The sequence below is a fragment of the Felis catus genome, chromosome B3 (assembly GCF_018350175.1).
Source record: "Felis catus isolate Fca126 chromosome B3, F.catus_Fca126_mat1.0, whole genome shotgun sequence".
In the NCBI taxonomy this organism is placed as follows: domain Eukaryota; kingdom Metazoa; phylum Chordata; class Mammalia; order Carnivora; family Felidae; genus Felis; species Felis catus.
The window spans coordinates 68,833,640-68,853,731 of NC_058373.1; the positions used below are offsets into that span (position 1 = coordinate 68,833,640).

General features: G+C 41.0%; 1 protein-coding gene across 1 annotated transcript in view; it reads left to right on the top strand.

The window, feature by feature from the left end:
- RYR3 (ryanodine receptor 3) overlaps positions 1-20,092 on the top strand; it is a 455,720-nt gene that overhangs the window by 106,047 nt on the left and 329,581 nt on the right. The window lies entirely within an intron of this gene.

Below are 20,092 nucleotides of genomic sequence, written 5' to 3' on the forward strand. Positions count from 1 at the left end.
TATAAGGGCTGATAAAATTGAATTCAGGCTAACAGAATGCATAGGATGACTAAAGAATCAAGGTGGGAATAGTCAAGTGTCACTCCAGAGTTACTGGCTTTAGCTGCTTGTAGATAGCATGTTATTTAGTGAAAGGAATTTATGTGAAAAGGAATAAGTTAGGACAGAGGGTGGTGGTGGAGCTTATGAACTAAGGTTTGGACATGTTGAATTCAAAGGGCCAGTAAGAGACACAAAAAACTTTGATAGGCATCTGGACACATGGATCAGGACTTCAGAAGGGAGGTTGGGATGGAGATATTATTTAAGAGATACTGGCTTAAGGGGTGCCTGGGTGGCTCAGTCAGTTAAATGTCCAATTTCGACTCAGGTCATGATCTTGCGGTTTGTGGGTTTGAGCCCCATATCAGGATCTGTGCTGAAAGCTCAGACCCTGGAGTCAACTTCAGATTCTGTGTCTCCCTCTCTCTATGCCACTTCCTTGCTCACGCTCTGTCTCTGTCTCTGTCTCTGTCTCTGTCTCTGTCTCTGTCTCTCTCTCAAAAATAAGCATTAAAAAAAAAAAGAGCGATACTGGCATACGGCTAGTAAACCAAGCTATAACAGTGAGTGGAAATTAGGTGGATTAAGAAGTGGGAAGGCCCAGAAAGTGTCAATATTTAAAAGTGAGTAGAGAAAGAGTAACATCACATAGAATGAGAAGGAGCATCCTGTGAGCTCAGTGGAAAAACAGGCATATGTGATGTCTGTGCCACAGAAAACACTTGACCAGTGTCAAGAAAGGGGCATAGTCAATAGGGTAGAACGCCACCTGGAGGTCAAGTAATATAAGGATGGAATGTGTCCATGAGATGTGACCTGGAGGCCAGCAGCAGTCTCTGTGAGAGTTCTTTCAATGTAGTGATGAAGACAGAAGCCAATTTAGAGGAAATGAAGAGTAAGATGGAAATTAGAAAACAAAGGCAGCTCATGCAGATTATCTCTAAAAGAGAGATAGTGATAGCTGGAGAGGGTTGGAGGATGGAGGGAGTTTTGTAATGGGAAAGATATAAGCGTGTATGAACTTCAGTGGAGAAGGAGGAGGGGATACAGGGGAGGGAGGGGTTGGTCTGCTGTGAAAATTGCTCGTATAGTGGAAAAGGCTGGTGTTAAGGACAGAGGAGGAACTCGCTTTTAAGTAAAGGAAGAACTTCTGTGCCATTAAATAGGAAGGAAGAAGGCAGGGATGAGAGTAGATTTGTAGATTTTATGCATTTGGAAAGTGAGCTGCCTGGAGATGAGCATAGGATTGCTGAGCAGTGTGTGGGCCCAGCATTGGGGGGCCAGTTGAAGTTGGTGACCATGAATTTTTGTTGCTATCGATATTCGTTATATGTCCTCTTCCACAGTCCTTAGCAGTCCCAGCACAGGCATGAAAAAAGAGGAGAGTTAATTCAGCCAGGGTCAAAGTGTTGCAGGTAAGTGTGATAAATGACAAAGGGATAAGAGAGTCTGGGAGGCTAGCCAATGAAATCTTGGAATTTAAGCTGAATGGTAGTGAAAAGAAATAAGAAATAAAGACTGTAATGAGAGCAGCTGAGTGAATAAGAAAGCACACTGGAAGATAAATGCTATGTTAGAGGTTTCAGAGCAGAGTGGTTTGGTTGAAAACATGATTCCTGTGTCTGACCATGAGAGACAGTGGCTGAATTAGAGTATAGAAGATCATTGGTAAGAAGGAAGCAAAATAACTGAGAGGCCATAATAGATGATAGATTATTCATATAATACATTAGTTTTCTATGGCTGCTGTAGCAAATTACCACACAATAGGTGGTGTGGAATAACAGAATTTATTCCCTTTAGCTCTGGAGGCTCAAATCTGAAGTCAGGTTTTGGCAGAGCCATAAGCCCTCCAAAGCCTCTGTGGGAGCGTCCCTCTTTGCCCATTCCAGTTTCTGGTAGCCCCATGTATTCTGTGGTTGATAACCGCATAACCCAAATTTCTACCTTCATCTTCACATGGTCCTTTTCTCTGTCTATCTGTCTTCACATGGTATTTCCCTCTTCCTTATAAAGACATCAGTCATACTGAATTGGGTCTCACCCTACTGACCTCATCTTATTTTGATTACATCTTCCAAGACCCTATTTCCAAATATAGTCATATTCACAGGTGCTGGGGGTTAGGTCTTCGTATATTTTGAGAGGACACAATTCAACAAATAAAAATGTCAATGCTCAAATTACCACTAGTAGGAATGAAAAGGGGCCAGAGATTTCAGTGAAGGGCAGGTCCAGGAAATACACAAACACCAGTGAGGGAGGGAGTGGAGGATGATGTTACCAGGAGTAGGAAGCTTAAAGAAGAGTAAGTTCTCTTCTTCTTAAGTTCTTTAAGAAGAGTAATGATCTAGAGACAGTCCTGGTGGGAAAGGACACAGAGCCTACCTCTTAATCTTCGGTTACCTGAGGTATGAGAAAATGAGCATCCTGTAATTGGGAAGTCTCCAAGGGAAGTGGTGTCTTTTGCGAGTAGCTGGGTTTCATGTCTCCAGGCAGTATTCAGAGAGAAGGCAGAGGATGAATGATGGAACATGTTGATTGTGGAGTACACTTTCTAGAAGAGAGAAAGGGCTGAGTGAGGCGATTGGAGGGGTGAGAGCATTAAGGAAATGATCATACAGAAGAAGAAAACTAACACAGAAGAGAATTTACACTGTGGCAGTTGTCCAAGAAAACAAAGGTGACAGCCTTTGTGGGCTTAGCCTACAGTTTTCTGGAGGATGGTGGCCATTCAGTGGCATGCAGGAAATGGAGGCTGGATACTCATTCTGTTAGATGAGACCTTCTCTTAGCTGTCAGAGGATCTGTTTTCATGGCCAAGCCTTGCTGTCTAACATGTGCAGGTGAACAGAATCGGTAGGAGTATTCTGTACAGTCATGCCTATGTGGTGAGCTGGCCCTCGGGTGGGGTCCTGGTGGGGAGCAGGGTAGGCTCTCTGCATTGGGTGGCTACTCTACATCAGGTTATTGCTGACCTTGGGCCAGGCACTATTATTGTTTTGTGCAGGGAGGAAAACAAATTTCATTTCACATTGGGCCATCCATGAATTCACTCAGTTGAAGGGTTAGGGTATAGGCCTAACTATGATCAGATTCTGAAAAACATGGCTCCAGTTCTTCTCAATTAGCAGCTAAACTATTTTCTTTGAGAAAGTTTTATTCTTATTTCTGTATCCACGTGGAGCCTCGTACTCTGCTATTTCTAACTGTCAAGAGATGAGAAGGGAAACAGATATCCAAAGAAATAGCATAAAAGTCCAATGTAACACAGGTCAGGTTTAATAATGCATTTGTCATTTGTTGCTCTGAGGACCTCGTTAAAAAGGAAAAAAAAAAAGTCCAATCTTTTAACCCCAAGATCTTTCCTCATCTATATTGTTCACCTTCCCACTTGAGTTATTAATACTGTTGTGATAACTGCTTGTGGAAAAACAAGTCCCCTCTTTTTATTTAAAGACAGTCTGTACCTTAGTGGTGGGAATCTTCACAAAAAAATTTATTCAGTGTGTAAAGTGGCACCATAGCTCTACTGTTCATTTGTCATTTACTTGTTCACAGTAGGCAAATGGCCCCAGGTGAATTAAGAGTAGGTATTAGTCATACCCGGGCACCTCTGCAGTACTTAGTACTTTGCTCTTCAGACCTAATAGCTGCTATTTTGATCTCGATTAGCAGTATTTTTCTTCCTGCATCAACTCCTGAACTTACTAATTATATCACAAAGACTTGCTTTTTCCCCCCTGTGATTATAGTATCTCTTTTTCATTCATTGCTTTTATATGGAAGAAACATGATGCATTGCATTTGTGTTAGAACTTGAATCTTAAGAACCCAAGCCATGTCTATGTGTCATTTTTATTTCCCATGGGTGTTTTAAAACTTGAGGATAAAACTTAAGTCATGATTATGACCTTTTGTGTAATCTTTTGAAGTTATGGACATCTTTATAGTTCACAGATTGAACCATTTCTAAAGAACACTAGATGGCGATTTGAGAGAAGTGGTTTTGTTCTCTCTCCAGCATGCTGTAAGATGTTAAACGAGATAACCTCTCAGGTCTGATTTTTGACCATCCTATGAGGAGACGTTTGTAAAGGAAATGTTTAAATTTGTTTTAGAAGTTAAGATTTCCAGGCATTTAAGTTGACAACTTCTCCTTTTCAACAATTTGTGCAACAAGTTTATTCTTTAAAGTTTCATTCTAAATTTTTAACAGTGACCGTAAACAAACGAGAGGAATGGAAAAAATTGTATGAATCCTTTGCAAACAACATTTTGTTGGTTATTCATTTCCTGACATGAAACAAATAGGTGACTTTAAATATTTAAAACACTGGAGAGTGAGCGTATTTTTGTTCTTCCATGTTTTTTTCAGGGAAGGAGTACAAAGTGTCTCTAATTCAGCCATTCCAGGATTTAGCTGCTTTCTCTGTTAGGACGTTTTCAAATAATTTTCTTTCCTTTTCGCTTAAACTCAACTGAGCTTTATCCAAAACCTTTAGAAGATGCAAACAGCTGGTGTAATAAACCTGTTTGTAAGCCTCTCTCAAACAGTTGGGTTTTTTGTTTGTTTGTTTGTTTTAGCTATGGAGTAGTTGACAAAAACTCTTTGACCTAATGATCCATTTCTTATTGAAGCACTTTCATCAAGGATTTTTGCCCCAAGCCCTACTTGAGCACTTCAGTCTATATCCTAAGATGTTTCTATTTCACAACAGAAGAGATTGTCATCTCTTTGTGGTGGGTCAGGTTTACTCCTGCCTCAGAGTGCAGAGCGGGGAATAATCTCTAGCCCACCTCTTTCATCCAAGGAGCAGTCACTGGAGACTGAAATTTGGATGCAATCTGGGTCCAAACCATTTCACTCCTTTTACCTAAACATGGGGAGGGTTTTCAGAAATTAATGAAAGCTCTGAAACTGAGTCAACGAAGAAGCCTTAGTGTTATCTATTATTCAAGAAAACTTCTAGTAAACAGCTAAAGATGAATTTTGGTGACCAATAAGCCAAGAAAGATGAGAACTTTTTGATGTGCATTAGAAGGTTTTTGCAGCCTCCTCTGATCACTGTGTGAGTTGAAAACTAAGCGCTGTGGTTTTGCTCACTACCTGGCTTCCCAAGTGAGTTATGTCAAGAATGTTTTACCTTCAAAGATGATAACCCTGGCCAGCATCCAGGGGGTTTGGCACAGACCTCACCCAGATGGGCAATGCTTCTCAAACTTGAATGAGCATAGTCTTCCATGCCCATCCTTGTCTTGGGTAGGGCCAGAAATTCTGCTTTTATTTTTCTTAACTTCTGTATGATTGTTAGGCAAGTGGTCCTCAGACTACACTTTCAGAAATAGTGCCAGTCGCAGTCATCAACGTTTAACTAAGTGATGGTAAAGTAGCTAGCCAGCTTAGTGTGTAGATGTCATCACAAAATGAAGCAAATCCATGCCCTTGGTTTCATTGGCATCACATTCAAACTTCCCTACAGCCTGCTATGGAAAGTTCCCAATTGCTATAGTAATGAATGAACTTACTTCTTTCCCAAAGTGTACAAGTTTAATAGGACGCCAAACATGACTTTCATCTCCATCTTACTCATTGAGAACATAAGGACAAATGCCCCTGGAAAGCAACTGGATAATTTGAAGCATTTATCTTTATAGGGTCTTGACAGGCCTTGCTTAGGTCACCGTGAGCCAAGACTTTGCTTTCTGAGGTGTGTCATTGCTCCATCAGTTTCTATCAATGTGTTCATTGTCTCTAGTGGAGCCAAGTTAACTCAACCATTATGTAATGGAGGTAACTCCTGATTATCCAGTAGGGAAGGGGAAAGGAAAGGCCATAATCTTCCCTGGAACACCTATTCTCCATCCTCATCATTGATGATGAATCTTAGTAACCTGGGTTAGTTACTGGGCAGAGCTGAGAGGAAGGGAACTCAAGTGATGGCACAGTCACGTGACCTTGAATGGTTGAGCAGAGGCAGTTGTGGACATGGTATTTCCTGGCCAGCTTTACTAGGTGCTGAGTGATGGGTTGGGCTCAGGCAGAAAGAGACCAAGTCTCTTAATGGTTTCTTTGTGTTGATCAGAGCTGGTTCATGCCCTGAGTGAAAGGGATTAGTGACTTAAGTGAGGGAACCTTTGGAGAGAATGAGATCCAATAGATCTTCACAGATCAGTAGCATTTTGTGATTGTCCAACTCATGCTTCCTGGTAGGAAGGACATTATTGAAGAAGACCTAACCCAAGGAGGTAATAGGCCTCTCTACTACCTCTCTAGTGAAGTAGTGCTTAGTTTTATTTATTTTTTTATCCCTGTGACTTATTCCATAACTGGAAGGCTGCACTGCCATTTTGTCCATCTCTCAACACTGCCCCCCCCACCCCTTTGACAACTATCCATTCTCTGTATTTACAGTCTGTCTTGTTTGTTTTTAGATTTGACATATAAGTGAAATCATATGGTTTTTGTCTTTCTTTGTCTTATTTCACAATAAGACATAATACCATGATACCCTCTAGGTCCATCCATATTGTCGCAAATGGCATGATCTCATTCCTTTTTATGGCTGAGTAATAGTCGTGTGTGTGTGTGTGTGTGTGTGTGTGTGTCTGTGTCACATATTCTTTATCCATCATCTGTCATTGGACACTTAGGCTGCTTCTATATCTTGACTGTTGTAAATAATTCTACAATAAACATAGGGGTACACGTATCATTTTGGGTTAGTTTTTGTTTGTTTGTTTGTTTGTTTGTTTTCTTTGGGTAAATACCCAGTAGTGGAATTGCTGGATCATATAGTAGTTCTGTTTTAAATTTTTTTGAGGAGCCCTCATAAGATTTTCCACTGTAGCTGCACCAATTTACATTCCAACCAAGAGTGCATAAGGGTTCCTTGTTCTCCAAATCCTTGCCAACGTTTACTTTTTATCTTTTTGATTCTAGCTATTCTGAGAGGTGTAAGGTGATCGCTCATTGTGGTTTTGGTTTGTATTTCCCTGATGATTAATGATGTTGAGCATCTTTTCATGTATCTTGCCATTTGTATGTCGTCTTTGGAAAATTTTCTATTCATGTTTTCTGCCCATTTTTTAATCAGGTTATATTTTTTAGTGTTGAGTTGTATACTCTTCTTATATATTTCGTGTATTAGCCCCTTATTTGGATATACTATTTGAAAATATCTTCTCCGAATCAGTAGGTGGCCTTTTAATTTTATTGTTTGTTTCCTTTGCTGTGCAAGAGCTTTTTCTTTTGGTACAGTTCCAATAGTTTATTTTTTTGTTGTTTTTTTTTAAAGCAGTGCTTATTATTAAGTGAATGTGTTTTTTGTTTATTTATTTTGGTAGACAATGGGGGAGGGACAGAGAGAGAGAGAATTCCAAGCAGGCTCTGTGTGTCAGCAGAGCCTGAAGGGAGGCTCAATCTCATGAACCATAAGATCATGACTTGAGCCGAGAATGAGAGCTGGATGCTCAACTGACTGAGCCACTCAGTGCCCTGTGAATGTTTTTAACTTACGCAGCCACTAACAGTGCTGACTCCCTGCTGTATGTACATGTTTTAAAATACCTGTGATGGGGCGCCTGGGTGGCTCAGTCGGTTAAGCATCTGACTTCAGCTCAGTTCATGATCTCATGGTTTGTGAGTTTGAGCCCCACATCCGGCTCTGTACTGACAGCTTGGAGCCTAGAGCCTGCTTTGGATTCTGTGTCTTTCACGTTCTCTGCCCCTGCCCTGCTCATGCTGTCTGTCTCAAAAATAAATAAACATTAAAAAGAGTTTTTAATAAAAAAATAAATAAAATATCTGAGTACTACATGTCCCCTTGCAAGTGAGGGTATGTGGTACTAATCCTTGCATGTAGTGCTAATCTTTGTCAACGTGAGCATTTAGTAGTGGTATTTTAGCTCAGATGCTATGAGGCAGTTAGAATGGTTGGGGTCTTGGTCTCTATAAGGGGATAAAAGTACTTTTTCCATATTGGCAAAGAATATTTACGACTGTTACTTATCACAAACGCTTTTTATAACTGCAAATGTTACGAACATCTGTCCATATACCGCTGCCAAATTTTTTTTTTAATTCAGAACTTAGTTTATAGTGATATGCTTATTTCTACCAAAGCAAAAACTTCATGTAGTGGGTAAAACTAAAAGCTGCATTTCCACATTGGAATTTGGATTCAATTTGAGAGTGGGAAGGCAGCATTAGGAAAAAAAAAGGCAAGCCATTTGAAAGCCAAGCTGTTGTCCTTGCCCCTCATCCATGAGCTCTGTGCCCACTTGAGATCCTGAGTCTAAGAGCCTCATGGAGCTGATGCACCTTAGGGAACAGCACTTCGAGCACCCAGTGTCTCTGTTCTCTCGGTCAGCCTTCAGGTCCAGCTTGGCATTTTCTCTACTCCCGTGGGTTCCTCATAATGCTTTTCTCAACTGTCCCCTTCCTCTTATGCAATGAAAAGGCCAAGAGACACAAATTCTGTTCTGCAGCTGTTGAATACCGCTGCTTTGGTAATAAAGAGCAGCTTCATCATGATTTCTAAACTCTTGAGCAACCATGTCATCGTGCAAAAGGGAGGAAGGAGCAAGTGAAATACAGAGGAATGCATGGTTGATACGGTGCTGGTCCATGTTCCTTCCACCAACACTAAAGTAAATCAAGCTTGAGACTAGGCTTTCCTACCAGCCCGCCCCCTCGGCTTTTTACCTTATCCTTTGGTGTTTCTGCCCATCATATCTCATTCTAACTCCATCATCCTGTACCCTGTGCTCCTCTTCTAGCTGATGTGTGTGCCCCTAACTTCTTCATGGAACATGGGACGTGCACAGAGTTCATCTCCTTGCTGACAGGCTACCTGTCCTCTTTCCTGATCTCTACTATCTTTCTGATACACAAGCTCTTGAAAATAACAGTGTGTTTCTCTTGGTAGGCTCCCGTTGAAAACTAGAGATTTTAGAGTCTCTTTATTTATCCACAGAACTTGTTGTATTACCTGTCCCACTCATTAAGGAAGAGTTTTATTTATGGCCGTCTTTTTTAAGGACCATATAAAGAGTTGTTTTTTTGGTTATCTCTGTCCATAAACAGTAGGTATGTTTTGCTGTTCCTCTCCACAGCTTGTTTTTTCCCCCCAGATGCAAGTATTCCAAGTCTCCAGCTTTTGGCACCTTTCCTAACATGCTGACCGTGCCGGCCAGGGGGAAAAACTTGGCTCAGTCAAGAACCAAACCAGCCATCCAGCCTGTCAGCTATGCTCTTTCCCAGCAGGCAGTTTTTGTAAGCCAGCTGCCCAGCGTTTTGTCTCTGGTTCTTTGGCTGCCCCTTCTTCCTTATTTTAAAGAACACCAGCTTCACAGCACTAATTTTTGCCAAGCCCTTGGTAACATTCTTCCTAACTGTGCCAGAAACAACTGATTCTTGGCAGAAGATAGGTGTCCTGGACACCTAGATGTTACTTTTGGTTGGGGCCATATCAGGCAAGATTATAAAAACAGCAGTCATGTGGATTTCAAATTACCGGGTTATGCATTTGAAAGAAAATTTGATATTTTGATGAACTGAATTCTTTATGGAGGCATTTAGAATGAGAATCAGCTACTTTCTAGGGACCCGAATTTACTTCTTTGGCCCTGTTGCTCTCAAGTGTCTCTCAAACTGGGGTCAGAGACCTCCTGCTTCAAAGTCACCTGGAATATTCTTTTAAAGTACCCATCTGGAGAAGGGGCCCAGGAATCTGAAATGTTAGCACTCTTAACCGGGAGATTCTTGGGCCCACCACATTTCTGCATAAATTCTTCCAGAACAGGCTTATTTGTGTTAGCTCTTAAGAGAAATCTCTGAGTATTATCAAAAGGATAGTTGATGTTGCAGCTGTTGCTTTCACTAAACATTCTCCCTAAGAGAGGCTAGACTGTGTTGTGTCTGCCGGTCAGTGTCAGTTAAACAGCCAATATCTGGATACTTCACAGATGGGGCATAGAAACAGTGGTTGTGGGTGTTTTTAGTTCTTCCACAGTTGGGATTGGCATTCTCAGCGAGATTTTTGTCAAAGGATATTTGTCCTGCAATTTAGATGTCCTGCTTCTAGGTGGCAGTGGCATCTCCTTGGCATAGAAGTCATTTCAATACGTGTTCTTTTTTTTTTAATGTTTATTTTTGAGAGAGAGAGAGAGACAGAGAGAGACAGAGTGTGAGTGAAGAAGGGGCGGAGAGAGAGGGAGACACAATCTGAAGCAGGCTCCAGGCTCTGAGCTGTCAGCACAGAGCCCGACATGGGGCTCGAACCCACGAACTGTGAGATCATGACCTGAGCCGAAGTCGAGGGCTTAACTGACCGAGCCACCCAGGCACCTCAACAAGTGGTCTTCTTAAGTAAATATTTAGATCGCCAGTAGAAGGTTTTTGTTTTATTTTATTTTTTTTAAGTATCAACACCTTTTTATAACTTGATAAACTTCTCCCTTTTCCTTGCACATTATCAACTTATTCCATGCCTTTTCATGCTCTTGTCTTGGAGTAAACCTTAGGCCAGCACAGCATCAGACGCTGCCATTGCTCACCCATGGCTGTGGGTGTTTCTGTTTAGTAAGTCTCCTTCTGTTGCAGCAGTGATTTTCCATGGCTTTCAGTTCTTCCAGGGCAACTCCCTCATCTCTGCAATGAAGATGCACCTAGGGGCACCTGCGTGGCTCAGTTGATTTAGTGTCCAACTCTTGATTTTGGCTCAGGTCATGATCTTAAACTTGGGGAGTTGGAGCCCCATGTGGAGCTCTGCTCTGACAGTGCAGAGCCTGCTTGGGATTTTCTGTTTCCCTCTCTCTGCTCCTCCCGAGCCTCTCTCAAAATAAATAAACATTAAAAAAAAGATGCATCTATAAACAGGTGGATTCTGAGAGTGTCACATTCTTATAGTTGACTCCTCAGGCATCAGTCAGAAGGGAGCTTCTTGACTTCTTTTCAAAGATAATGACCTCTTCCTCCTCTTCCCAAAAAGAATTTTTTCCAATTGTATTATTTAATTTTTTCAGGGACACCTGGCTGGCTCAGTCACAAGAGGGTGTGATTCTTGATCTCGGGGTTGTGATTTCGAGCCCCGTGGTGAGTGTAGAGATTACTTAAAACTTTTAAAACAATGTGTGTACCTTACCACTTACATATAATGGCTTTTGTTGGCAAAAATATAAGCAAAAATTGGAACTTATCTGATTTAAATAGTTTGTGTCTATATTCAGAAAGACCTTCTTTTATCATAGCAAAGTATTAAAATAGAAGAAATTAAGTTTTGGGGTGCCTGGGTAGCTCAGTCAGTTAAGCTTCTGACTTCAGCTCAGGTCATGATCTCATGGTTTGTGAGTTCAAGCCCCACATCGGGCTCTGTGCTGACAGCTTAGAGCCTGGAGCCTGCCTCAGATTCTGTGTTTCCCTCTCTCTCTGCCCGTCCCCAACTCACACTTTGTCTCTCTCCCTCTCTTTCTCAAAAATAAACATTAATTTTTTTTTGAGGAAACTCCACACTGTTTTCCAGAGTGGCTGCACCAATTTGCATTCCCACCAACATAGACCTACCCTATGACCTAGCAATAGCATTGCTAGGAATTTACCCAAGGGATACAGGAGTACTGATGCATAGGGGCACTTGTACCCCAATGTTTATAACAGCACTCTCAACAATAGCCAAATTATGGTAAGAGCCTAAATGTCCATCAACTTATGAATGGATAAAAAAATTGTGGTTTATATACACAATGGAGAACTACGTGGCAATGAGAAAGAATGAAATATGGCCCTTTGTAGCAACGTGGATGGAACTGGAGAGTGTGATGCTAAGTGAAATAAGCCATACAGAGAAAGACAGATACCATATGGTTTCACTCTTATGTGGATCCTGAGAAACTTAACAGAAACCCGTGGGGGTGGGGAAGGGAAAAAAAAAAAGAGGTTAGAGTGGGAGAGAACCAAAGCATAAGAGACTTTTAAAAACTGAGAACAAACTGAGGGTTGATGGGGAGTGGGAGGGAGGGGGGGAGGGTGATGGGTATTGAGGAGGGCACCTTTTGGGATGAGCACTGGGTGTTGTATGGAAACCAATTTGACAATAAACTTCATATATTGAAAAAAATAAAAAAATAAAAAACATTGAAACAAAAGAAAAGAAAAAATTAAGTTTGTACACATTTTTAACCTTGTTTCATGAGAACAGTTCTTAACACAGACAGGCAAAGTCTGTTCCCTCAAAATATCTACAACCTGCATATGTACATGTTTTTAAAATCTTCACATACATATCCTTGGTGGAAACCGGCCCCCTCATGGCCAGAATTGAATTGCCTTTTGGAAGACAGCACTTACATGGTCAATCAGTCTTAGATTGTGGAACTATGTATGCTCTTTCCTGCCAGAAATCTCAGTTTTACAAAGCTCTTGAGCCCTGATTGTCTCCCTAACTGCAGTCATAGCCTTTGTATTCCCAGTGGCCGTTCTAAAATAGAGAATTCTTTCTGAGAGAGTCAAGAATCTAATATGAAGCCCTTAACTTCTTATTAAAGTATAAGAGTTGAGAGGAGGCAGCATAGGAAAATTCTGCAAGCTTGGCATAGGGATGGCATCTTCTCTTTACAGGGGAAGGGACAAAGGATCGGTCAGAAAGAGTTGAGTTTGAAATTCGTGATTGAAAAGCCATTTCCAGGGTGTGATTGTGAGGAAGTGTTTTAGCCTTTCTGAGTCTGTTTTCTTATCTGTACATTGGCTATAATCTTTTCCCTAAGGGTTGAGGTGAGAGTTAAGTGAGAGAATATATATATATATATAATAATAATATATATATATATTATTATTATATAATTTATATATATATTTATATATAAAATATATATTTTATATATTTTATAAATATATAAATATTTATATATATATAAATTTATAAATATATATTATAAAAAAAATATATTTATATATATTATATAATTATATAATATATATATATATTATTATATAATAATAATATATATATATAAAGAATTCACAATATCTGGTAAAACTATATAGATGAGTAAGTAGATATAGTTAAAATATATATACGGGTTCTATTTTTGTTTCTCCACTTACCCGTGTAAGTTTTACCTAATTCCTTTGTATTGCATTTGAGTTGCCTCTAAAATAATTGTAAAAACCATCTTCCATTTTCATAGAAATCCAGATACTAGGCAACATCTTCAGATTTAAACATTCACTGTATAACTTCTTTCATTATAATCTATCAAAAACTTAGCAGAGGTGGCAAAGATAGGTTTAAAAAGCACTTACCTGCGTAAATACTTAAACCTGGTTGGGACAAGATGTGGGTGTTAGTTTGGTTGGTGGCTAGTTCTGTCTTTGAAGCATAAACACAATACAAATAATTATGTGTTATCAATAGTAGAGAGGAAGTCCACAAATGAGCTCATGTCTGCTGTAGGTGGATGAGATCATGTCTGTGTAGTGCTTAAAACTCCTGAAATTCAAGCTACGCATGCCATCTCTGGCTATCTTGATGCTATCCCATGGAGAATTGGTCTTATCCAGTGCCACTCTGAACCCAACTGGAACATCTTCTAGAGGGGAGATTAATTTTCTATGCCAGGAGGCTAGGGATGCCTTCTCATTGATGGTCTTTGAGTTAGGACTATATCAAGCCATCATAGGGTGATGGTTATTAGTCTTTTTTTGAGGTGGTGTGGTGAAATGGAACAAACACGATAGAAACCAGGCCACTGGGGACTGGCTCTACCTCTGCCTATTTCTAGCAGACATAGTGCGCCTAAAGAAATAGACTTCCTCTGTATTCACACTTTTAAATCTACAGCCATGAGAATAACCACGAGCCATATTTATTCTTGGACTAGGCTACCTCAAGCAGCATGAGTAGAGCATGAAGGTAATAATTGAGATACCATCCTCATTAATAAAATTCAGAAGTTTCAAGTCTTCTGAATAGAAATGTCCTATTGGTGAGAGCTGGCTTGTCAAGGACCCTCTGCTTTACCCCCAGCTTTGCTTCTGTCTTGTGGTTCTCCTGTTTTATTGCCCCTATTACTGTCCCATTGACCATACTGAGGCACCTTGCTTTAATATTTTGGCTCCCTTGTAGACCAAAATTCTTTGCTCAATTTATGTAATCAAGCCAAAACAGGCCAGAGCTTCAAAAAATTTGTTAAACACTAAGGAATAACAGAAGAAAAATTAAAATGGAAGGTCAAATACATTCCAACATTCTAGCTTAAAGTTTCAGATTCTTATGCAATTAATATACTCACTCTTTGGTCCCCATTTACATGGAATCCCAGAGGAAAGAATGAACTGTCTGGGTCCCTTACTTCCTACGTTCAGACCTATCGTTGGTTGGATGCTTCTGTACCATCTGCCCAAGAACTTCCCACTGGCTATGCTGATTTCTTCATAATGTGGATCAAAGAATGTGAGATGCACTTCGCTCGGCTACTTCAGCTCTGACTACTTAGTTTTGGCCTCTGTTTTTACAGTCACTACTTCTCCCCCAGATAACTGGAATTAGTAATGGCCTATCCATTGCAGTGGAGCTGAGTCCATATAAACTCATCAGCACATAAGTATAATACAGCCTCAAGCTCATGCATCTAACTGCTCAGTCCTGGGACTGGAGTGGGAGGTATATGTAGAAAAACTAGTAAACAGAAGTTATTCTTTCTCTTTTCTCTGTGCCCTCCCTGTACTGACTCATGATACTTGCAAGTGCTTGACCTTTTCCTTTAAGGAGGTGGGTGAAAAAAGCAAAGTAAAGACAGAGGTTCTATGAAGCTCCTAACTTAAAAATGCTGCTTTCATTAATGGAATTGTAAACAGAAGGGAGGAAGGTGCCTGGGTGGCTCAGTCAGTTAAGCATCCGACTTCAGCTCAGGTCATGATCTCACAGTTCCAGCCCCTTGTCGGGCTTTGTGCTGACAGCTCAGAGCCTAGAGCCTGCTTCAGATTCTGTGTCTCCCTCTCTCTCTGTTCTTACCCCGCTCGCACTCTGTCTCTCTGTCTCTCTCTCTCTCTCAAAAATAAATAAAAAGATTTTTAAAAATTTAAAAAAACATGTTCTATAAACAGAAGAGAGGAATACACACAAGAAAATGGAAAAAATAACTCTCGCATCTTGTGCATTGTTAAACAAAAATTTGTGTTTCTTTTTATGTGCCAGGAACTTCTTGTGCACAAAAACTTTGTTGAGGCCAACCTCCAGTCTGGGCTGGGCTTTCCTAATCACAACATTGCTAAGAAGGCTGTGTGTGTTGCAGGAAGTATCACTCATACCCCTCAGTTTAGCATTGAATATTCTCTTTTGCATTGTTTTATAAAGTTTCATGTACAGTAGATGTCTCTTTAAATAGGCTAAAAACTCCTTAAAGGACAGAAACTCTGCCTTTTGTTCCCCACAGCAGCTAGTGCAGTACTGAATGTTGTTATGCTCTCCTAATACCGGCTGACGGCTTAAATGGACATGGGAAAGGAAAGTGAGGTTACTTGAGCTGACTGGTGGCTGGGTCTCGAGGAATTCTCCTATGGAGAATATATGTTATTTTTGCATATTCCCACTCTTTTTCCAGATGAGCCTTACTCTGCTGACATCTGTGGGCATACCCATACACAGCCACTCTCCCGTCATCATTCTGTTGGCCCAAAAGGGAGAGTCCAGTGGACAATGTGCCAAGTGTAACTATGGTCTCTGTGGTTCTTAGGATACTTGGTGTGGCTTATTCTTGCTGATTCCTACCCTTTTTACACTCTTTCTCATCCTAGAAACACCTGTCGTCTTCGCCTTTTTCATCTCCTATATCCAATTGATCATCGGGTCTTCTCTCTCCTACCTTCTCAAGATTTTTCAAATTCATTCTCTTATTTCCAACTCCAGTGTGATTACTTTAAGTTGTGCTATTCTCACCTTATAACCAGTTTATGGCAACAACCTCGTAATTAGTTTCTCTGCCTTGGTCTAGCCTCCTTCAGACTAGACCCACAATGGTCTTTCAAAGCTGAAAGTTTGCTTAGATGACCTTCAGCATAACTTCCTTTAATGGTGTTCTATTGCTCTGAAGATAAAGTCCAAACTCCTTGACAAGAGAACTCAGGATCCTCTTGGTCTAATGCTTACTTCTTCCTCAGCCTTACTTCTCACCTCCCTTTGTTTCCTTCCCTCTCCTTCCCCTCCTCCCCCTTCCCCCACTCCTTCCCATCTTTCCACCCCAGTCACGTTAAATTCTGTATGTTTCCTCACTTGTTTTCTTACTCACCCTGGGCCTATCGAAACCTACTTTGGAAATTGTCCATTGGCTTCGCTGATACCCCCCCTTGACCACACAACCTTGAAAGGTGGGGAATTTGCCTTATCCTTAAACAAAATAAGAATTTCAACTACACTAGATCTATAAATGAACATTTAAGTGAGTTATTGATGTTTTTATTTCACTGCTCTGTGATGGATAATATCTGACGTTATTTAAGCTTATTTTGAGCAAGTGCAAGAAAGACAGCAGGGGCTGGGCCAAGAGAGGGAAAGAGAATCCCAGGCAGGCTTCATGGTGTCAGTGCAGAGCCTGACACAGGGCGTGAACCCACGAACTGTGAGATCATGACCTGAGCTGAGATCAAGAGTTGGACACTTCACTGACTGAGCCACCCAGGCACCCCTGACATTTATTATTTCTATGTAGCAGACCCTATTTTAAGTTCTTTAAACAAAAAGTGTCATTCTGAGAAGTGGTTACTATAATATCTCTATTTTACAGATAAGGAAACTGAGGCACAGAGAAACTAAGGTACCTGCTTATCCTCATTAAACCAATAAGCAGTTGAACAGTTACAGGACCTCAGGCATTCCTAGGCTAGAGTATTCACTATTAACTAATAGGACCTATATTTTAATTCAGAGCTATTGATAACACTTCTAGGGGGTATCATTAAGGCATGACCGTGTGAGAACTGGATAAACAGAGAAGTTGAACAAGAACCGAGATAATGAAACAGTTGGCGAAAGGGTCCAGCCAGGCAGGTGAGTGCTCAGTACAGTTTGTATGAACCCACAGCCACCATGAGCCACATACTCTCAGGTAGTCTTCTAGGACACACTCAATTCAAGAAGACTGAAGTTGAGTACTTGCTCTTTTTGTACTGGAGATACCAAAAATAGAAAAAGACACAGATTTTTCAAGATTCCCACAATCTAGTGAAATAGACTGTACTGCATAAAGAATCCTGTAACCGGAACAGAGTGTGGTTAACAGTGTAGGAGAGGGGTGACAGCCCTCCTTGTAACTGACTCCCTTCTTCATATCCCCCAGAGCTTGGCTAGAACAAGCTAGCACCATGCTGAGTGCATGTTGTGAGGTGCTAGGTAGAAAAATGCTATGTGAATTTAACAATGAGCTTATCAGATTGCCACCATTTTGGTTTTAGTGAGCCCCAGAAAAAACATGTTGAGTGCAGTGAGGAAGATGTTACATAGATTTATGGAAAATGGGAAGTCCGTAGGCCTTCCCTTCTTTGACTTTCCATAGCAGAGCTAAATTAATACCTAGTTCCTGGCTTTCTCCGCGCCCTGGAATCTCAAGGTTTTCTGTAGGACATTTGAGAATGGAGTGCGTCTCCAGGCAAAGGACAGGGCTGGGAAGAGAGATGAAGAGCTATTTCAGAACAGATGTCAACAGAGCCCTTCTCTCCGTGCTGAGAATCTGTAAACACATGCCGCATGCCTGCCAGGCAGAGTGACTGAGGCACAGGCTCCAGAGCACAGAGACAATGAGCTGACCTCCTAGGGGACTCGCTCGCTGCAAACAAATTAGCTTTGATGGACGAGTGGCCTTTGCTCATTCTTAAAGAACGTGGAGGTGGGACCTGAGGCCTGTGTGGAGTTTAATTAAGGATGGCAGCTGAGGTAGCAGGTCAGATGGTTCTGTGCTCTGGACTCCGTTTATGTTACAAGTTACTACTTGCATTTTGTTTTCCTCCAGATACTCCTGTTGCCCCGTCTTCTCCCTTGCCACTGCCCACGTGTTGCTCTGTGTGCTGTTAGACCAGTGTGAACTTAATCCCAAGCGTAGGCTTCAGGAAGGGGCCACACTTGAGTGATAGAGACACTGAACTGCAAGGAAACTGTGTAAGCTAGTGCAGGTACAGTGCTCTCATTTGAGGTGCTTTCTCCCTGTGCCCTCTCTCTCGCATTTCAGTGTGCCCATCTGTACCAGCAGTTAAGTCATGACCACCTTAGGGCTTTTAGTATCTTGAAGGAAAAGAAAATCATAATTGGGGCATGTCTAGTCTCCGTATTATTGGTGGTCCTCCATCAGAGTAGATGATGGCAGTGCTGGGGGAGTGCTCCTGTAGACCAGACCCAGGAGAGAAAGAAGGGGGACTTCGAATCCCCTGATCTCCTGTCAGGGCGGGATCTCTAGCTCTGAGGACTGTGAAAGTTTTTGTCAAAGGAGAGTGGGCTAGATATGGTGGTTGTAAAAGTGAGTGTGAATGTTGAATTAGCCAAAAAGTGCCCTTTAAAGTACCAACCGTAACTGCAGACCTTCCTAAATAGAAAATCTCCAAACCACAGGCTTTAGTGAAGAGGAAGAAACACTCAAACTCTGGTCCTTTTGCTTCCTATTCTGGTGACCTGAGATCTGGGTAGACAAAGTGGTGGGAGAAAAAAAAAATCTCTGTAAAATTCTCTGCGATGGCACCATATTTGGGGAAGCTGAGCTGAGCGATATATGTTTATGGCGTAAGGCCTTTAGGGAAATGCTTTATCATATTGTATGCTGCTTAAAATGATGCTCTCTGTGCTCCAGAAACCCTTTGTGGACATGACACTCTGCCCTGCATTAACAGTTGCTTGCTTGCTCAAGTCCCATACAGATGAGTTAATTACCTGTGGCAAGAACAGACTTTGAAAACAAAGCAAGGAATATATATATTAAAAAAAAAAAAAAAAAAAAAAAAAAGCTGTAGTGTCCTGGTAGTTTCTCCTATCATAACTTTCATAAAAAGAATTGGGCAATTTTGTGCAATACCAGAATTCTAGGAAGACTAGGTTTTTAAGATTTCAGAATATGGGGACCCTGAGGAGAAATGTACTTAGTGGAAAAGTCCTCAAAATGGGATAGGGTTACACATTCTTGGCCTGGGGGTCTGGAAACTTTAATGAAGGGAGATAATAGGCCCAAGTAGAACATCATTTTATTTGAGGACATTGAGTTTGGGAAGAGGGCTGAAGAGTATACAAAATGCCTCCAATTAAAGGAAACTTAGAGATTACCATTTCATTATTTTAAAAACGAAAATGTTGAAGTCAGAGAGGTTATCTGTGCTTTAGTAGCAGGCTGGCTTGATCTTTTACATTGGAGCTCCATGGAAACAGCTCTACCTGTCTGAGTGTTAGTCATAAGCTGTTGGTGACTTCTGGCCCTCATTCCTCATTCCCGTTCTCCTCTCCTAGTGTCAGTGTTCTCCAGTATCCCGTAGGAAACAAAGGCTTGGCATGCAAAGTGATTATAAGCTATTTTCCTAAGGAAGATGGTATATCATGAAACTGGATTGTAAACTCCTACAGAGCAATGATTTTGGGTCTCTTTGTATCCTTCTCAATACCCTGTGCTGTGTTTTATATAAATGTAATACTTAAATATTGGCTGATTGAAAACATTCTAGTGGTGAAAAATGTCTTTAATATTTCCATCAGTGGCAAGAATCGTGTAGGGTTAAGTGTATAGACTTTGGGGACAGACTGCCTGGATTTGAATCCAACTTTGCCAAATAGAAGCCATGACCTTAGGCATGTGACCTAACTTCTCTGTTCCTTAGTTTCCTTGGCTGTAAACTGGAAGGTGAATAATTCCTATCATACAGGGTGGTTGTAAGGATTAAATGGGCTAATATATTCAAAGCACCTAAAACAGGGCCTGACACAGAGAAAATAGTCAGTGAGCATTAGCTATTACTAGTCAGTATGCAGCAAAGGCTGTCTTTAACTATTGTTGAGAAATGTTCCAGAACAAGTACAAATATTAA